The sequence below is a fragment of the Theobroma cacao genome, chromosome 7, assembly GCF_053813885.1.
Source record: "Theobroma cacao isolate CCN51 chromosome 7, ASM5381388v1, whole genome shotgun sequence".
NCBI classification, from domain to species: domain Eukaryota; kingdom Viridiplantae; phylum Streptophyta; class Magnoliopsida; order Malvales; family Malvaceae; genus Theobroma; species Theobroma cacao.
The window spans coordinates 31544334-31566586 of record NC_142645.1 but is presented as its reverse complement, the minus strand read 5'-3'; the positions used below and the strand labels follow the sequence as shown (position 1 = coordinate 31566586).

The window sequence follows — 22253 nt, the reverse complement described above, 5'->3', positions numbered from 1 at the left end:
GATGCAATTGACAGTCTATTGCCTATTCTGAGCCTGAAAAATGTATAGGAAGAAAGGGTGAGATTATAAAATTCCAGTGAGTAGACAAACATCATCAAAATAATCTAAAGCCAAGTAATAGGAGACAATTAAAATAATTCATCTCAACCCATATAAATAATTGGATTTCATCTAATTACTCAACATGGCTTATGCACTTTTCAAAAACTTGGCCCTTGCCAAAAATCCATTCTCGAGGATACCTCGCGAAAGCATCTTACCGAGACCACCAAGGCTGTTTATTGTCACACACACAAACACATTTCACCTCTGACAACACAGCCGTTCCTTGGTGTTGGCTGAGTCCCAATTTCACGTGGTGGCCAACGTGAAGTGTACTCAAATCCTACCTCGGGAGTTATCCTACGCGCCTCTCCAATCGAGGTAAGCTCAATAATTGGGAACCGTACCCCTCTAATTAGGCTGGCCCACGGAACCCCCGTCACTGCAGTGCCCACTTTATAATCCACCCACCAATAAAATCACAACAGTATGACATGGCTCACTTAACACATTCAAGGCAAATCAAAGTAGTTCACATATTCTTTAAATCAAAAAAAATAACCAGTCATACCCACATTTATCATAAGCCATTTAATGTAAAATCATGGATAAACAACACAATCATAGTATAGGTCTCCAATTACTCTATTTTTGAAATCATTATTAAATTTTCAAAAATTTTATAAAATTATTTTATAAAATCCCATTTTCCCATAAAACACAATAATTTTCCAATTAAACCATTTTTTCATAAAATCACACAATTAAATAAATCTACTCTAGATAATTAAGACGATAGTAAGTTTACTCACTGTACTAGGAGTACATATACTCCTATTCTCGATCTTCGGGTGTAGTTTTTTACCCGTATCAGATAGCTCACCACCTATCCACAATACATGACACAAAAAATTAAATAATTTGTGTCAAATCAATATATATTATTTCAGGCTCTTATCCATGCGTATGCACTAGATAGGGTGTGAAATGTTTGGACAATCGCTTAATCACAGTGTCCGACCTAACTCACCTATACACGGTGTAGATTTCTAAAATCTCCAATTCAACTCCAATTCCATCCATTTCAATTTCAATTATTCAATTATATCCACAATACCTCAATGACTGTGAATGTGATCCAATTTATCAGTTCGGACCACAAATTACGCTTTTACCTTAGTAGGTAAAAATTTCAATTTTTTTTTTCACCAAAAATTCCCATTTAATTTCCAACCTCATAATTCATCATTTTTCCATCTAATTCTCTTAAAATAAAGTCAACCTCATCCTCACACACCATTGGCAAGATTCGGCCTAGAGAAATTCATGGAGAAAATGAATATTTTTCTTGTTGTTTTACTCATAAACATGCTAAACTAACACTAAACACTAACATAGTTCAAAATCAAATTAATCTAACAACTTTCTCTCTCTAAACCCATATGATCAGATTTGAATCCATCATCAAAACACATAATTTAACCATGAAAAATAAGGAGAAATGCATGGAAATGATAAATCTTAAGCTAAGCTTGAAAAATCATACCTTTAAACACTTGATTCCTTGAAAAATCACACTTTTTCTTTGAATTTTCTCACTCTAGGGTTTGTTCTTATTTCTCTCTCTCTCCTGCTGGTTTTGGCTGACCCTCCAAATGAAGAATTCTGGAATTTTCAAGCCTTTTAATAGGCTTAATAAAATATTATTATTTTATTTACCTTTTGAATATTTTATTATTTTATTTTTTTCTAGCCATCTTTTTGACTTTCTTTTTCTACCACTCAATCCTCTTCACTTATCCATGTCTTCCATGAAATTTCTAGACTTTTCCAAAGTTTTGGTGGAGCAAATTTTTAAAAATTACACTTTTACCCCCGTAAAGTGAAAAATTACGTTTTTACCTCAAAAACTGAAAAATTGCCCATAGACATATTTTTCATCCCTTATACTCATATCATTCTCCAATTTGTCAAATGTGATCTAAATACTCTCAAAATCTCAAAATTTATCCGTGGGTGGAAAAATTACGATTTTGCCCCTAGATAGTGAAAATTTCGATTTGACTCCGAATTGATCCTCGAACTCTGAATTACCATTTTGAGTCATCCCTGAACTGTGAAACTCTTAATTTCACCTTAAAATTCCTATTTGAACTAGTTCGAGGCTTAATCGGCTCAATAGTACCATTAGGGCAATATCATCTTTTAACGATTTCTCGAACTTCCTAAATATACAAACATTCTATCGAGCATGTGAATAACATTATAATTATTTTACAAAGTCGGGTTTGACATTTTTAGCAAGTTTTGAGATGTTCGACGAAAAATGACGAAAATGCCCTTGTGAGCCAGAAAACAATATGCTATGTTCTGATTTGGAAATGACTCGTAATCCTTCGAATTATGATTTTTGATAACTATTGCTCACCAGGAAGTGCGAAAGCTGATAGGAGAGCCTTGCGAGGTTTCGATCGGCATTTGGGGTGAAGAATGTCTGTCAAGACTTCGCGACGGTTGTCACAGACTCGATGAGAGTTCTGGGTCGTGACAAGAATAGTTAATTGGATAATTAGGTATCCATGAAGAAGATTTTAATAATTTTTTATCTAATTGGGTATTTAAACGGGTTAGGGTAATTATAGGGTAGTAAAAATGTATTAGAGTTAGGTTTAGGATAATAATTTTTAAAATTATTTAGGTAGGCAATAGGGTTAGGGTATTTGATTTTTAATAGAGTTAGGGTTTGGGTATCTAGAAATTAATGGGTACCCTATCCTGTTGACATCCCTAATTAAATCCAGATTCGATATTATCTATATTTGTCTTTTGCCAAAAAAAAATTAAGTGATAAAGTCTTGAAATAGGTGTACTATTTGCTTTTTAGATGATCTTTTGAAAATTGTCTTTGCCATGGAAACTATTTTGAAGTTTATATTGACATTTTCCAACATAGTTTCGTAAGGTATATAAAGTCTTGGCTAAAAGTGTTGGGAATCTTTAAAACTCGTAAGAGTTAATTTTAAGTGATCTTCCAAAAATTCTTCAATGAGAGACAATATCTTGGAGTTTGCAAACAAAATTTCCAAAATATTTCTTTACAGAAATAGAGACTTCACTATATAGTTGAGAGTCTTAAAAGTTACGTACACTTGTTTGAAAGAAGGGAAACATTTCTTTTTAATTTATGTTTGTTCACAAAAATAGTGTCTACATCATTATGCAATTCATGATTCTCATAATACAATGCGCAATGATCAGGAGTAACTATAGACATCCCTTTTATTCGAAACTATTTATTGTAAATCTTTTATTAATTCGCATTAGTTATTGATTAGTTCAATTTTTAGCTTTTTCAAATTTTTTTTATTTGATCTTTAATTACGTTGAATTGAGCTCAAGAAGTATATTAAGTTTAGGGCTAGTGTCCAAAATACAAACTTAGGGTCCAAAGTGCAAACTTAGAGTTCAAATTGAAATGAATCAATATATATGTACATACCCAAAAATAACAAAAACTAAAAAAATCAGTAAATAAAAATATAAAAAATCAAAAGGGAACATTTCATCTTGCATTAACAGATTTGATTCCACAAAATAAAGATAATAAAAGCAAAGAAAAAAACAAGGAAAAATCAAGGAAAAGGAAAGAAATAAAAAATAAAAGGCCTAATATCTAAAAAAGCCTTTAAACTATTCAAAAAAAAAAATCAAATAGGCCTTTATACTTTTATTGTGTTCAAACAAGCCTTTATACTTTTATTTTACGTCAAATAATCCCTCATAACTAATAGTTGAATTAGTCAAAATGTTACTTGTCATTTTATGTTATATGGCACTGACATGACACTAATGTGGTATATTGACATATCATAATACATGATAATTTGGTATATTAATGTGACATGATGACATGGTCATATTGCATTTTTCACCCTCTAAGTTAACGTCACATGAATATAAAATGATAGTGAATATTTTGATTATTGACAATTAGTCAACTATTATTCATAAGAGCTTATTTGATTTAAAACAAAAATACAGAAGTTTAATTGAACAAAATAAAAAAATAAGGGCTTATTTAAATTTTCATGAAAATTTTATAGATTTTTTTTTACATTATGGCAAAATAGAAAAGGGAAGAGATCCAAATTATGCATTAACAACTCACCTACAATATTATGAAAATTAGTGATGTAAAAACTCTACCCTTTTCGAAAAAGAAACCTCTCTTCCTCTATTGCTAATAAAAAATTTTTGTATTTTGAAAAATATGTTTCCTACTGGATTTTATAGTAGTTTCTCACCACGCGTTTTTAGAGATCAAAATCCTTGTTAAATGTCAACAATCAAATCCTATTTTTAAATCTAATGGTTTATTTCTTTTTTCCAAATTAAGCTTTGGATTGGTATGGATGGAAGTTTGAGTATTCTGACATATGTTTGCTAAAAGCAATATTAGATTTAAAAGGTGTTTTCCTCGGTATTTTGAAATAGCTCTTATAACTTTAAAATTAAAGCTTTTGTTAGTGTGTAAAAAGGGTGTACAAACCCTTATCAATGTGCCAACAGATCCTTTGAGCAATTAAGATACTAATTTTTGAATAAGTTGATACATTAAGGCATTTAATTTGGAAAACTATGAAAACTAATTATGCTTGATTTATTAGTACTTATTATTATATTATTAGTAGCGGAATGGGACTTCACCGAATTCCACCAAGTACGAGCCCTCTTCTCTAATAATCTTGTAGCCACCATCAGCTTCATGTCGTCGTCTAATCTCATATCAGAGAGTGTCTCTGAAACCTGATTAATCCAGTCCTTTGCCACAGTGGCATCCAACTCACCCGTGAAAGATACACAACCCAATTGCCTAGCCTCCTTCAGCTTCTTGGAAATGGATACATCCTGTACTGGTGGTGGAACTAAAGGAGTAGTTGGAGGCACTACAGGTGGAACTTGACCAGTCTGAGCTTGACCAGCCATTGCTGCAAAGAAAGCTGCCAATGCTTGTGCTGCCTCAGTAGGCATGGCGGGAATACCCGTAGGTGGCTGAGGAGATGGAGGATGCGGAGGACTATCGGCCTGCTCAGCAGCAGGTGCTGCCCGAAGGGTAGATGCAGCTGATTCGTCCTCTATGGTATTTGGCTGATGACGTTGGGAACGACCTCTTCCCCTCCCAACCGATCTAGTGAGAAGTGGGCGTCCGCGTCGAGGAGGCATAATAATCTATAAGAGAAAACGAGTAAGCTTAGGGAACCTTAGGCTCTATATGAAAATGCATGCATTCTATTCAACCTAACTTAACTTAATCCGGGGCCACACTGATATTGTAAATTTTTAAAACCACTTTAAAACCAAAAACTCTTATCTTTAAAACCAAAAGCTCTGATACCAATCGAATTGTCACGACCCGGAACCTCCCTCAGGCCCATGACAATCGCCGCGACGTCCCGATTGACACTCATTATCCGGAATGCCAACCGGAACCCCGCAAGGCTTACATATCAGTTTCTTTCCTTTCTTGTGAGCAATCATTGTTAGATATCGAGTTTTTAGAGAATATATACTATTTTAGATCAAAAACAATCAAAATAAAATTTTCGCCACATAGGGGTATTTTGGTCATTTTTTTCTCAAAAATTTCAAAACTGGCTAAAACGTAATATACAAGTACAAAATACATAATTCATATTCAAAATGAGTTTAAAAGTCTAAAATCTTCATTTAAAACGAAATTACGGTTATTTGAATAAAATAAGAAAATAAAAGAAATATTAAGGGAAATATTCTATTTTCTTATAAAACAATATTTATAAAGTTATACGTGAATAATTTTTATAGCGTAAAAGCTAAATAAATTTATACATACTGAAATACAGTAAGCCAAAATATTTAATTTAATTTATAATAACCAGAGGGCCCCCGAATAAACAAAAGTAAAGAGGACTGTGAACCTACGGTTTGGAAAATGCAGATCCAATAGTAGTCCTCGATGAGATCAGCTATCTACAGTCTATACTGAACCTGAAATGGGTGGAAAGGAGTTGGGTGAGATTTTGCAATCCCAATGAGTAAACAGACATTATCATAAATATCTAAAGGCGAGTAAAATGGAGGCAAGTTTAAACAATAAATTTCAACCCATTTCATAATGTTTTCAATTTATTTCTTAAACCATAAAATATTTGTAATTTACCAAAACAATTGTTAAGGCTTATGTCTTTTATTAAAACAAGGCTCAAGCCAAAACTAATCCTCGGGGATACCTTGGCCGAGGCATCTAACCGAGTCCGCCAAGGGTGTTAAAATATTCACACGTGAAACACATTTTTATTTTTAAAACCAGCCGTTCCTTGGCGTTGGCCGAGTTACACATTCACGTGGGGGTTCGACGTGAAGTGAACTCTAATACTACCCCAGGAGTTACCCTCCTCGCCTCTACAACCGGAGTAACTATATAACTGGGTTTACCGTGCCCCTCTAATAGGCAGTCCACGGAAACCCGTCACTGCAGTGACTAACCCACCAATTTTAATAAAATTTCGACAGTATAACGTGGCTTTTATTTATTTATCCAGCCTGCATAGTAAAACAACTTACATAAATTTCCCAATGCATTCACAAAATATAGCCACATATACTCATTTCTCATAAGCCATTCCTAGGAAAATATATATTTTTCAAGTCAATTTGTAGCCTCCAATTACTCAATTTCATAATCAATACAATATATTTTTATTTGTCACATTTATTCCTAAAACATCAAAAATCCCGTTTTAATCTCGTTCTCATTTCATAAAATACATAAAGGGCATTTAAAATAAACTCTAGATAATTTACAATAATAATAAGTTTACTCACCGTTTGTACAAACTAAAAGCTTTCTAAGCGCCCCGATCACTACTCGTCGGGTACGACTTCTTTGCCTTTTCCGGAAGGCTCTCCTCCTAGACACATTACAAAAATTTACACAATTCATCACATTGATGCTAAATCACTATATAATTAACTTAAATCCTATACTAATGCATGGTATGAAATGCAATAGCCTAAAACGGCTTAAATGCGGTATTAACCTATTTTTGGCACTTTGCCCGATAAATTGCTAACGCGCTCCATTTTAGCTCTAAATCATCCCATTCTCTCTCCAACATTTCTAACCATCAAATATCAGCCAATAACCTTCTAAAAACAACAAAAATCAGCTCACTCCCTTCCTTGGAAAATTCGGCCAAAAATGGGACATTAACTCGGTAAATTTTCTACTTTGTTTTTCTATCACGTTTAATCGTTTTTCATCATTTTCTCTTCATTTCCCTTAGAATAAAATCAATTCATCATCATTGTACAGCATTGAGCATCCAGCCAAGAGTGGGTATTGTGAAAATTTAATGATTTCTTGCCCAATATAATTTCTAAACACATTTAACTAACTAAAACTATCAATTTAACTAAAAATCAAAACCTAAAAATTTCAATTTCTCTCTCCTAGAATTTCGTCCAGCCCTTGATATCACTTTTTGATCTCTCTCCTCAAGCATGCTAAATGGAAATAAAGGCATAGGAAAGGTAGGAATCAAGCTAAAATCGAAAAATCTTACCGTTAGACGCGTAAACGGTCGAAAACCGCGAATTTCTCTTTGAATTTTCTTGTTTCTCTTTGGTTTTTCTTTTCTTCTTCCTTTCCTCTCTATTTCCTCTGTTTTTCTTCCTTATGGCCGGCCAGCACTCAAAATTTGGGTTTAAATGGCTGACTTTTCATTAAAATAATATTATTTCATTAAAAAATGCCATGTGTCACTTTCCCATTGGCCCATTTTTAAAATTTCATCCATTTGTTTCCAAATTTTCACCATACACTTGTCTCATATATTCATAGCTTAGATAAAATTCTCAGACTCATCCAAAGTCTCGGTGGAGTAATTTTTGCAATTTACACTTTTGCCCCCGTAAAAGTCAAAAATTACATTTTTACCCCAAAATTTGAAAAATTGTCCATAGACATATTTTTCACCCCTTATACTCATACCATTCTCCAATTTGTCAAATTTGATCTAAATTCTCTCAAAATCTCAAATTTTGTCCGTGGGTGGCAAAATTATGATTTTGCCCCTACACTTCAAAAATCACCAGAATTAAACTTTTTCACTTCCTATCATTAAATTATACTCCAAATAGTTAATCTTGGTCAAAAATTTCACTCCATGATCAAATTATTATCTTAGGTGGCAAAATGACGATTTTGCCCTTAAATATCAAAATTTCTAATTTTACCCCAAATGAACCCTCGAACTCCGAACAATCATTTTTAGTCATTCATGGACTATAAAATATTAAATTTCATCCTACAATTCCTATTTGAACTAGTTCGAGGTTAAATAAATTTAAGTGTACCGTTAGGTACAATATCAGGTTTCGTTTATTCTTAGGTGCTTTTCTAGCGTAATAACATGCTACTCAATGCATGTATATCATGACATGTATTTATAGGGTCGGGTTTTACAATTCTACCCCCCTTAAAATAAAATTTTGACCTCAAAATTTCACTTACCAGATTCGACAAATAGATGTGGGTATTGGTTTCTCATCTGATGCTCTACTTCCCATGTCATTTCCTCCATTCGAGCATTTTTCCACAATACTTTGACCATTGAAATACTCTTGTTTCTCAGTACTCGATCCTTTCAATCCAAGATACTCACAGGTTGTACCTCGAACTTCAAATCGTCATGCAACTCGATCGGAGGTGCTTCGAGGACGTGAGAGGGATCTGGTACATATTTCTTAAGCATGGAGACATGGAAAACGTTGTGGATCCGATCTAACTCTGGAGGTAATTCTAACCGATAAGCCACTGGTCCAATCCTTTCAATTATTCGGAATGGTCCAATATATCTCGGGTTGAGCTTTCCCCTCTTCGCAAATCGAATCACACCTTTCATTATCCAATAAAACACCATAATTTATCATGATAGTATAATCAATAAGATTTAATACTTCAAAGTATTCAAATTATTACCTTTCCAAGGAGAAACCTTAAGAAAAACTTTATCATCGATCTCAAACTCCAAGTCTTTTCTCCGTTTATCTGCATAGCTCTTCTGCCTATCCTGGGCTACCTTTAGCCTCTCTCGTATAACCTTGATCTTGTCATTAGTTAGCTCGATCAATTCCACACTCACTAACTTTCTTTCACCCACTTCATCCCAACAAAGTGGAGTACGACATTTCCTTCCATATAAAGCTTCGTATGGTGCCATACCAATGCTAGACTGAAAGCTATTGTTGTAAGCAAATTCCACCAATGGCAAATGTCTGTCCCAACTCCCAATAAAGTCAATGACACAAGCCCGTAACATATCCTCCAAGGTCTGGATAGTCCTTTCTGACTGACCATCCGTCTGTGGGTGAAAAGCAGTGCTAAATTTCAATTTGGTTCCAAGAGCTTCTTGAAATTTCAGCCAGAATCGAGAAGTGAATCGAGGATCTCGGTCTGACACTATAGAAACGGGAACTCCATGTAGCCTCACAATCTCATCTATATAGAGCTGAGCCAGCTTCTCAATAGAGTATGTACTATGGACAGCTAAAAAGTGAGCGGACTTAGTCAACCGATCTACGATCACCCAAATCGCATCCTTTCCCCTCTGTGTCCGCGGCAATCCCAAAACAAAATCCATAGTTACATGCTCCCATTTCCACTCAGGAACAGGTAAAGACTGAAGTGTACCTGCTGGCCTCTGATGCTCCGCCTTAACTTGCTGACATACGAGACACTTTGCTACGAATTTTACTACGTCTCGCTTCATACCCGGCCACCAATAATTCTCCCTGATAGTCCTATACATCTTGGTGCTTCCAGGATGTAATGCATAAGCAGATGAATGAGCTTCTTCCATGATCGCCTGTCTCAACTGGTTTCCCTCAGGAACACAAACTCGATCTTTAAACATAAAGACGTTATCCTCTCCAAATCTGAACTCACTGACTCCCCCATCGGTCAGTTTTTGAATTTCTTTTCTTAACTCATCATCAAACCTCTGAATGTCCTTGATCTGATTAAGTAACGAAGGTCGCACAATGAAGTTTGCCAATAAGGATCCATCCTCACCATTTCTCAACTGGACCCCAAGAGATTTCATCTCTATTAATGCTGGAAAATAACAACTCTGAAGCGCTGCTAAAGACGATGAAGACTTACGACTTAAGGCATCAGCTACAACGTTCGCCTTTCCCGGATGATAGTCTATCACCAAGTCATAATCTTTTATCAACTCCAACCATCGCCTTTGCCTCAAATTAAGCTCTTTTTGGGTGAGCAAATATTTTAAACTCTTGTGATCCGTAAATATCCGACAATGCTCACCATACAAGTAATGCCTCCAGATTTTTAAAGCAAACACCACTGCTGCTAACTCTAAATCATGGGTAGGGTAATTTGCTTCATGCCTCTTTAGCTGTCTAGAAGCATAAGCCACAACTTTTTCATCCTGCATCAATACGCACCCTAACCCCAACTTTGAGGCATCACTATATACTACAAATCCCTTACCATTAACAGGAAGTGTTAAAACGGGAGCGGAGGTTAACCGGTTCTTTAGCTCCTGAAATCGATTCTCACAAACATCATCCCACACAAACTTAACTCCCTTACGAGTTAGACGGGTCAAAGGAGCTGCTATTAAGGAAAACCCCTGAACAAACCTCCGATAATAACCGGCTAATCCGAGGAAACTACGAATCTCCGTCACTGTCTTAGGTTGCTCCCATTGTAAAATTGCATCTACTTTCTTAGGATCAACATATATTCCAGTTCTCGATACTACGTGTCCCAAGAATACCACTTCCTGTAACCAAAACTCACACTTCGAAAACTTTGCATACAACTGTCTTTCCCTCAAAGTTTGTAATACTATACGCAAGTGGGCAGCATGCTCATCATTATCTCTCGAGTAAACCAGTATGTCATCAATGAACACAATAACAAACTTGTCCAGGTAAGGGTGGAACACCCTATTCATGAGATCCATAAAAGCTGCCGGTGCGTTAGTTAACCCGAAAGGCATGACCAAGAACTCATAATGACCGTACCGAGTCCTGAATGCTGTCTTGGGTACATCCTGTTCTTTAATCCTCAACTGATGATACCCAGACCTTAGATCAACCTTGGAAAACACTGTAGCTCCTTGTAATTGATCGAAAAGATCATCAATCCTCGGTAACGGATACTTGTTCTTAATGGTCATTCTGTTAAGCTGTCGGTAATCGATACATAACCGAAGTGTACCGTCTTTCTTTTTCACAAATAAAACCGGTGCTCCCCATGGAGATATACTAGGGCGTATAAAACCCTTGTCCACCAACTCTTGCAATTGTACTTTCAACTCCTTCAACTCTGCCGGAGCCATTCTATATGGAGGGATAGAAATAGGTGCGGTACCCGAAAGTAAATCAATAGGGAACTCAAGCTCTCGATCAGGAGGCAGTCCCGGTAAATCATCAGGAAATACATCAGGAAACTCACTTACTATCGGGACATCCTCTAACTTAGGTTCCCTCTTTGAAGTATCAATCACGTATGCCAAATAAGTCGAATACCCTTTCTGCACTAATTTCGAAGCTTTGATGGCCGAGATTACACAGGACGGTAATACTCGACGTTTCCCTACAAACACAATCTCTGCTCCCTTCGAATTTCGAAGAACAACTTCCTTTCGGAAACAATCCACATTCGCTCGATGTGCAGTTAACCAGTCCATACCCAATATTAGATCAAAATCTAGGATCTCTAGAGGAATTAAGTCACCCCTAAATTCTTCCTCGCCTACCCTTACCCCACAGTCTCTATAACAACTGTTTCTAACTAGCTTTTCTCCTAAAGGGGTATGAATTACAATTTCTTCCTCTAATGGTGACAAGTTTCTATCAGCAATTGATGCAAATGTGGTGCTCACATAAGACCTATCTGAGCCAGAATCTATCAAAACATAAGCATCTTTATCAAATAAAGACATAGTACCTGTCACTGCTCCAGGTCGGACCTGTGCCTCATCTTCCGTCACAGCGAAAACTCTTGTCGAGGTACGAGTCTGTGGTCTCGAAGGTGGATGTGCCGGGGTATTACTCTCCACACCGGACCGTATGGCCACTCCCTGTCTCGGTGGCAACCCAGAAGAATCTCTCCTCTGTATATCAGTGCGAGCTGGTGAAGATGATGCAACTACCGTGGCTCGTCCTAACCGTGGGCAATTACTCCTAATATGACCCGTCTGTCCACATTGGAAACATCTTGTTGGCTCTCTACATAGCCCACTATGATAATTCCCACAATTTTTGCATCTGTCAGAACCTCCGAAACTCCTCCCAGAACCAGTCATAGCAGATCTGCTAAACCTCGAAGGTCTCTGTTGTGATGGTGGAAATGGAGGTCGAGGAGATGTCACGGAAACAGAAGTAGTACTCCCTGAAATCGCTGAGTCCTTGCCTCTTTTTACTGGCTGACTAGAAGACATACCAGGATGCCTCCTTTTTGCAAACTCAGTCCGAATCCTCCTATTCTCAATCGCGAGCTTCTCAGCCCGTAAAGCCATCTGTACCACCTCCTTATGTGGCTCCCTACCAGTCACTGTCATTCGCTCTCTAATCTCATTACGGAGCCCTTCCTCGAAATAGCTGGCCTGATCCTGCTCAGATTTCACCAGATCCGGCACATATAACATCAACTCGTTAAAACGAGTCTCGTACTCCTCTACAGTTAGATTTCCCTGTTTCAAACTCAAAAATTCTCTCTTCTTTTCTTTCTGATGGAAATAAGTGAAATACTGACCATCGAATTCCCTGAGAAAATCGGACCATGTCTGAGGAGTAGCGGAATGGGACTTCACCGAATTCCACCAAGTACGAGCCCTCTTCTCTAATAATCTTGTAGCCACCATCAGCTTCATGTCGTCGTCTAATCTCATATCAGAGAGTGTCTCTGAAACCTGATTAATCTAGTCCTTTGCCACAGTGGCATCCAACTCACCCGTGAAAGATACACAACCCAATTGCCTAGCCTCCTTCAGCTTCTTGGAAATGGATACATCCTGTACTGGTGGTGGAACTAAAGGAGTAGTTGGAGGCACTACAGGTGGAACTTGACCAGTCTGAGCTTGACCAGCCATTGCTGCAAAGAAAGCTGCCAATGCTTGTGCTGCCTCAGTAGGCATGGCGGGAATACCCGTAGGTGGCTGAGGAGATGGAGGATGCGGAGGACTATCGGCCTGCTCAGCAGCAGGTGCTGCCCGAAGGGTAGATGCAGCTGATTCGTCCTCTATGGTATTTGGCTGATGACGTTGGGAACAACCTCTTCCCCTCCCAACCGATCTAGTGAGAAGTGGGCGTCCGCGTCGAGGAGGCATAATAATCTATAAGAGAAAACGAGTAAGCTTAGGGAACCTTAGGCTCTATATGAAAATGCATGCATTCTATTCAACCTAACTTAACTTAATCCGGGGCCACACTGATATTGTAAATTTTTAAAACCACTTTAAAACCAAAAACTCTTATCTTTAAAACCAAAAGCTCTGATACCAATCGAATTGTCACGACCCGGAACCTCCCTCAGGCCCATGACAATCGCCGCGACGTCCCGATTGACACTCATTATCCGGAATGCCAACCGGAACCCCGCAAGGCTTACATATCAGTTTCTTTCCTTTCTTGTGAGCAATCATTGTTAGATATCGAGTTTTTAGAGAATATATACTATTTTAGATCAAAAACAATCAAAATAAAATTTTCGCCACATAGGGGTATTTTGGTCATTTTTTTCTCAAAAATTTCAAAACTGGCTAAAACGTAATATACAAGTACAAAATACATAATTCATATTCAAAATGAGTTTAAAAGTCTAAAATCTTCATTTAAAACGAAATTACGGTTATTTGAATAAAATAAGAAAATAAAAGAAATATTAAGGGAAATATTCTATTTTCTTATAAAACAATATTTATAAAGTTATACGTGAATAATTTTTATAGCGTAAAAGCTAAATAAATTTATACATACTGAAATACAGTAAGCCAAAATATTTAATTTAATTTACAATAACCAGAGGGCCCCCGAATAAACAAAAGTAAAGAGGACTGTGAACCTACGGTTTGGAAAATGCAGATCCAATAGTAGTCCTCGATGAGATCAGCTATCTACAGTCTATACTGAACCTGAAATGGGTGGAAAGGAGTTGGGTGAGATTTTGCAATCCCAATGAGTAAACAGACATTATCATAAATATCTAAAGGCGAGTAAAATGGAGGCAAGTTTAAACAATAAATTTCAACCCATTTCATAATGTTTTCAATTTATTTCTTAAACCATAAAATATTTGTAATTTACCAAAACAATTGTTAAGGCTTATGTCTTTTATTAAAACAAGGCTCAAGCCAAAACTAATCCTCGGGGATACCTTGGCCGAGGCATCTAACCGAGTCCGCCAAGGGTGTTAAAATATTCACACGTGAAACACATTTTTATTTTTAAAACCAGCCGTTCCTTGGCGTTGGCCGAGTTACACATTCACGTGGGGGTTCGACGTGAAGTGAACTCTAATACTACCCCAGGAGTTACCCTCCTCGCCTCTACAACCGGAGTAACTATATAACTGAGTTTACCGTGCCCCTCTAATAGGCAGTCCACGGAAACCCGTCACTGCAGTGACTAACCCACCAATTTTAATAAAATTTCGACAGTATAACGTGGCTTTTATTTATTTATCCAGCCTGCATAGTAAAACAACTTACATAAATTTCCCAATGCATTCACAAAATATAGCCACATATACTCATTTCTCATAAGCCATTCCTAGGAAAATATATATTTTTCAAGTCAATTTGTAGCCTCCAATTACTCAATTTCATAATCAATACAATATATTTTTATTTGTCACATTTATTCCTAAAACATCAAAAATCCCGTTTTAATCTCGTTCTCATTTCATAAAATACATAAAGGGCATTTAAAATAAACTCTAGATAATTTACAATAATAATAAGTTTACTCACCGTTTGTACAAACTAAAATCTTTCTAAGCGCCCCGATCACTACTCGTCGGGTACGACTTCTTTGCCTTTTCCGGAAGGCTCTCCTCCTAGACACATTACAAAAATTTACACAATTCATCACATTGATGCTAAATCACTATATAATTAACTTAAATCCTATACTAATGCATGGTATGAAATGCAATAGCCTAAAACGGCTTAAATGCGGTATTAACCTATTTTTGGCACTTTGCCCGATAAATTGCTAACGCGCTCCATTTTAGCTCTAAATCATCCCATTCTCTCTCCAACATTTCTAACCATCAAATATCAGCCAATAACCTTCTAAAAACAACAAAAATCAGCTCACTCCCTTCCTTGGAAAATTCAGCCAAAAATGGGACATTAACTCGGTAAATTTTCTATTTTATTTTTCTATCACGTTTAATCGTTTTTCATCATTTTCTCTTCATTTCCCTTAGAATAAAATCAATTCATCATCATTGTACAGCATTGAGCATCCAGCCAAGAGTGGGTATTGTGAAAATTTAATGATTTCTTGCCCAATTTAATTTCTAAACACATTTAACTAACTAAAACTATCAATTTAACTAAAAATCAAAACCTAAAAATTTCAATTTCTCTCTCCTAGAATTTCGTCCAGCCCTTGATATCACTTTTTGATATCTCTCCTCAAGCATGCTAAATGGAAATAAAGGCATACGAAAGGTAGGAATCAAGCTAAAATCGAAAAATCTTACCGTTAGACGCGTAAACGGTCGAAAACCGCGAATTTCTCTTTGAATTTTCTTGTTTCTCTTTGAATTTTCTTGTTTCTCTTTGGTTTTTCTTTTCTTCTTCCTTTCCTCTCTATTTCCTCTGTTTTTCTTCCTTATGGCCGGCCAGCACTCAAAATTTGGGTTTAAATGGCTGACTTTTCATTAAAATAATATTATTTCATTAAAAAATGCCATGTGTCACTTTCCCATTGGCCCATTTTTAAAATTTCATCCATTTGTTTCCAAATTTTCACCATACACTTGTCTCATATATTCATAGCTTAGATAAAATTCTCAGACTCATCCAAAGTCTCGGTGGAGTAATTTTTGCAATTTACACTTTTGCTCCCGTAAAAGTCAAAAATTACATTTTTGCCCCAAAATTTGAAAAATTGTCCATAGACATATTTTTCACCCCTTATACTCATACCATTCTCCAATTTGTCAAATTTGATCTAAATTCTCTCAAAATCTCAAATTTTGTCCGTGGGTGGCAAAATTACGATTTTGCCCCTACACTCCAAAAATCACCAGAATTAAACTTTTTCACTTCCTATCATTAAATTATACTCCAAATAGTTAATCTTGGTCAAAAATTTCACTCCATGATCAAATTATTATCTTAGGTGGCAAAATGACGATTTTGCCCTTAAATATCAAAATTTCTAATTTTACCCCAAATGAACCCTCGAACTCCGAACAATCATTTTTAGTCATTCATGGACTATAAAATATTAAATTTCATCCTACAATTCCTATTTGAACTAGTTCGAGGTTAAATAAATTTAAGTGTACCGTTAGGTACAATATCAGGTTTCGTTTATTCTTAGGTGCTTTTCTAACGTAATAACATGCTACTCAATGCATGTATGTCATGACATGTATTTATAGGGTCGGGTTTTACAATACTAGGATAATGTTCTAAAATTTCTTAAATAATATTCTTAGGGTCAGAAAATTATTAAAAAATAGAATAATGTAAAAATAAGGATAACAAAATATATATAAAAATGATAAAAGTATAAACATTTTAGAAAAAGTTTAGTTATACGAAGAACGTAAGCTTAGGAGAATATTTACTACAAATATAACTAACTCTTAAAATATATATATATATATATATATATATATATACATAAAACAAAAAAAAATAAAATAAAATAAATAAAAATAAATAATAAAATAAAAATATAATGACATTAACTATAAGTATAATATATCGATGATGGGATGATCGGTCGGGAAGCTAGAAATCGTAATCCCGGGCTCATGTTCTCTAAGTTCGGAATCCGAATCAAGGCTCTACCGGTACGATGGGAGGGCATCGATTTCAAGATCTCAAAATTTTTAATAAATAAAGAATTTGATTATACAAAGTTATTCAATAAAAATAATAAATAAATAACAATAGATAAAAAAAAGAGGATAAAAATAATAAATAAAAATAATTCAAATATATAATAAAATAATAAATTTATAAAACATGCAATATAAATAACAATTAAATAATAATAAATGATAAAAAATAAATAATAATAAAAAATCTAAAACAACAACTAATTTAAAACTAAGCATTAAATATCAAGTGGCACAAGCTATGAATTAATAAATATTATAAAAAATACAAAGACAAAGATAAGAAAGAAAAAAGAATTAAATATAGATATATAAAATAAGATTTTACGCTTTAGGTTTGGATAAAAGATTGTTTACAAAAAAATATAATAATAATAAAAATATAAAAATATAAAAAAATATACAAAAAGATAAAAATATAAAATAAAATAAAAAAAATATAAAATTTTTGTCACTAAAGTAACATGGAATGATAAACAATTTATGTAATTATAAAAGGAAAATATGAGAGTAACTTAAAATAAAAGATGTAAAGTATAAAAAATAATAATTAGAAAGAAAATAGAAAATATGATAATAAAAAATAAAATAAAATGAAAATAATAATTAATAATAAAAAATGGACAATTGCATTAGCATAGTATGTACATATATATTGCATCATGCATATCATTGCATATAAATATTTATGTTTTCGAGTTTAAGCCCCGATGATGGGATCTTTCGAGGATCTTGCGAAGGCGGGTATTTCTTGAAAAGTTTTCTAGGTGAAAAGATATCCTCGGATCCCACTAGTATGATGGGAGGTCTCGAGAAGCATCTTTAATAAAAGGCTTTTGCCCGAATTAGGTTCATTATGCACGAAAATGCTATTTTAAAAGAAAACGTACGATGACTTCGATGATGAGATTTATTCGTCGAATTTACGAAGGCGAATTTCTCAGATAATTCCTTAGGTGAGAGAACACACCGGGTCCCACCAGTATGATGGGCGGATCTGAGAGAACGTTCTCGATAAAAAGTTATTCGTCCAATATATTTTTATCCCACGCCATGCATTTCATCTTGCCTCACATTTGCATTCCATTTTAGGTTAAATAGGAGATAAAATAAGAGAATAATAACTAAGGAAATATAGTGAAATTAAAAATTAAAACCTAATAGGATAATCTAAAAATGGTACCGTTCATGGAACGGGCGTCCCAGGGGTGCTAATCCTTCCTTGAGCGTAACCGTACTCCCGAACTTAGATCTAAAAAAAATGTAGACCAGTTTAAGGTTCTTTTCGGTGGGTTTAAAATTAATTTAAAGCTTTATCTATTAGAATCGAGTCAATAAGTGGCCAATCGCACCTAGTAAAAAAGATCGGTGGCGACTCCTAGTTTTTAGAGTTTTCACTCGCGTCTGGCGATCGGGTTTCCGGACCTGCACTTTACGACAGTGTCTGACTCCTTTTTTTATTGTAAATTCATTTGGGTTGTTTTGGTGTATTTAGATAAGTTAGTAATTAGTTACATATTCGTTCAAGCCATAAGCTTGTGAGATTGAGTGTGTAAAACTCTCATTGGTTGTAAGAATCAGTGTGAAATATTCAATGTTGGAAGTATTTGTTGGGTTTGTATAACATGAGATCTCACATTTTAAAAGATTGGTAGAAACTATTAATTCTTTTAATTTAATGAATTTGGATTTAAAAATTCTTGACAAGCATTGTCGAGGCAATGGATGTCGTTTGGGATCAACAAGTTAAAGTTTTATATCCAAAATTTATGTTGTCAAAAATAAAGTATTTTTGTTGGTATTATAAACTATGTGAAATTTTAATTAGCAAATGAAAGTTTCAGCATGCAAAAGAAACTGCTTTTTTATTTTTTAGTTCATCCAAATCTCTTGGAGGGTTATTCTTCTTTATCAATTATGAACACCATATGATACGAAATAATGAGAAGTGCTAGAATTTTGAGGAGAAGAAAACCCAATCATCTCTTCCTGTCAAAGTATTTAAGTTTAATTTTTCTAATATATTGTGATTATTTTTTAAAACAAATAAATCTCCTGTTAAACAATAACTTGCTGTTCAGTTAAAGGGCTAACTTAACAAAATCTTGTAAAAGAGACAGAGGTTGGGGCACGCTACTGAATTTCCTTTGGTTGGTTTTACAAGTCCTTTTAGCATAGCAAATAAGTAAGAGACATGCGATACGCGTTGGTTTTCATAAACAAACATGCTGTAATCGGGCGAGAGTAGACAGAAAGGAGCTTTGTTGATTTCATCTAGATTGACTATCTGCATATACAATCTACGACTATGATGTCCATCAATTTTCTTCTTTCGTTCGAGATTTAGACTAAATCTGTCCAGACTCAGTCAACAATTTGGCGTAACAACCACGACTAGGGTGGCCATTTTGTGGACATTTATACATATATATCAAGCTAAATATATGCATAACTTGAGTCCATCAAACCAGGGGCTTGTGAGCAACGATGGTTCGCTGGGCAGAAGCAAGAACATGTCTCCCTTTACCGCAGCACTAAATTCAAGATTACTGCCAAGGGAACGTCAGGTTTTTCTTTCTACTTCTTTGTTTTTTCTCGAAAAGTAACCAAGTTGTTCTTTTGGCTGGCAAGCAGAATTTATTAATAGTAAACAACAATAACTTTTCGTCAGGGTCCATTAGTCTTTAAGAATATTTATTTGAAGTCGCTATTCCAATAACATTATATATCTCTACTATTTAGTTGTCAGCCAACACTCTTTAAAATTATAAATTTAGTAGAAATTTACAACGTTAGAGTTCAATAATTCAATTTAAAAATTCGTGAAATTTGCAATCGGAAACCATTAAATGAAAATTAAATATGAAAACATATATGTATACATGAAATTTAGTATTGTTCGTTTTTTATTTACATGATGGTTCCTTTTATATCAGAAAAGAAGGAAGTTGAAAAAGCAGGGCACCAGTATGATGAGGGGGTTGACAGCACAGATGGAAGAGGTTACTTCGGAACAAGAAAGGAGGAAAGAGGAGCAAAGACAGCTAAAAGACAAACTTAAAGCCATAGAAGCTAAATGTGACCAACTCCGCTAAGGGACCGCCATCGTAATACAGCAGAGTGCCAGCACCCAAATCCGGCTCGCTCTCATGTTTCAAATCTTAAGAGCAAGAGAAAATAGAGACTTTACCAAAGCAGCCCAACTTGCATAATCTCTTCGGTACTTTTCTTCATAATCTTAAGGAAGAATGAACTCATGACTTAATGAAACACAACTGTTTTTTTTTTTTTTTTTCTTTTTCCTTTCAAAACTTTGATGGCTAATTCATATTACCTTTCATTCTTTTCATCTCCTCTTTGTAGTGAACTCATAATGAAACAGAAGGCATAGTTGGGAGTATTTGGCGGTGGCTTGCTTGATCAAGCATTGCTTCATTCCAGAATTTCAGCTAAATTTCTTTGTTTTATTATCAATTTTTGCACTTTCTTACTGGATTTTAGCCATCGTAGATTGTGGTAGTGATTTATAGTTTATACAAATATATGTTGAAACAATAATCATTGTGTAAAATTATAATAATATAAATCTTCCAATTATTTCTTTCTTGCTGACCATTGATCTAGTCAACTGGTGTCATTATATATATATATAGACAAGAGACCTGACCAGCGGATGGCAACCCATCCAAGAAAGGAAAGCAGATTACACCGGAAGACACTAACACTAAGCAGAAACACATGCAGCAGCATCAAGTCTACACTACAATATTACAGTTTCGTTATCGACACTGTAACATCACAGATACATACTCATAAAGCATACAAGCACCAAAGTGGTGAACACCAACCATCCTAATAATCTGATCTTGATAACTAGAACAGAAACCAAACTGAAAATCACCGGCAGCAATGAAAGCATATCCAGAAAACTCCATCAGCAGACCCCCGGATCCCAACATTCACAAACCAGAAAAGCATAAGAATAAGCCAATCTGATCATTGATTGCGCTGCTCGTAGTGTATGCACGAAGGAAACCAATTTAAGCAACCAATTTAAGGAAGCGAGTGAGGGTAGCAGCTTTATCAAAGTCTCCTTCTTCCCGGGCTCCTAAGATATTGAGCATAAGAATAAGCCGAATCCGATTGCAAGCTGTTTGCTTCATAATCACTTGAGTTTCCTCTCTGAGTTGATCGCATTGGCGTTTAACATCTCCAAACCTTTCTCCTATATTTCTTTGCTCCTCTCTTATGCATTGTTGATCTTCCCTTATCTTTCCCATTTCTGATTTTATTCGTTGGGCCCTCACTTTCAGACTCTTCATTTTTGGTGTGAAGGCCTTCATCCTCATTCTCATCGGCAGTTGGAGATATAATCTTGGAATGTATTGAGTGAAACGCCATGAAGACGGGATTGTATATTTATACATAACAAGTGAATTGTTAGAGAACGCGTCTGGAGTTTGAAGGAGGAGAAAAGAAAGAATAAGGAAGATGAAGAGAAACCGGAGTGAAAGGAGGAAGAAAGAGCAGCAGCTATATAATGAGGCCTGCTATCGAACGATTTTCAAGTGTTAATATGTTCCCAAGTGTAAGAGTCGCTCGGTTTCTCAAGTGTTATCGAGCGATTGCTTTTGTTTTGACTGAATGAAACACAAGACTACCGGTTTGGCTGTGACATCCATTTAATATATTCTCGTGGTCCCACACTGTTACTGCAAAAGTATGTTATTACGTCACATACTTTTTCTTTGTGTATTATTTATATTATTTTATTCCTGATAGTAGTGTTATGTAATATGTATTAGGAGTAAGAAACAAGAATGAGGTCACCGCAAAGGTACTCTGTTAAATACTTCAAAAAAAGGGATAAACAAAGGTCTTTTAAATTAATTAAACTTCACCATCAGCTTTTTTCAATCATTTGCATGGTATATACAAAGCCCTTGACAGCGAATGAGATTACACAAATTAAAATTGTTCATATAGAGATTATTGAAAGTTAAAGAGGGTGCAAAATTACACATAATATGTCTCCTCATTCACATAATTGTTC

At 35.2% G+C, this 22253-nt stretch overlaps 1 long non-coding RNA gene across 1 annotated transcript; it reads left to right on the top strand.

Moving 5' to 3' along the window:
* The first annotated feature begins 19661 nt into the window (after window positions 1-19661).
* Window positions 19662-20911, top strand: LOC148761798 (uncharacterized). The gene is made up of 3 exons (XR_016027371.1): window positions 19662-19767; window positions 20137-20420; window positions 20564-20911. It is a non-coding gene; the product is annotated as an uncharacterized LOC148761798 (long non-coding RNA).
* The last annotated feature ends 1342 nt before the right edge of the window (window positions 20912-22253 follow it).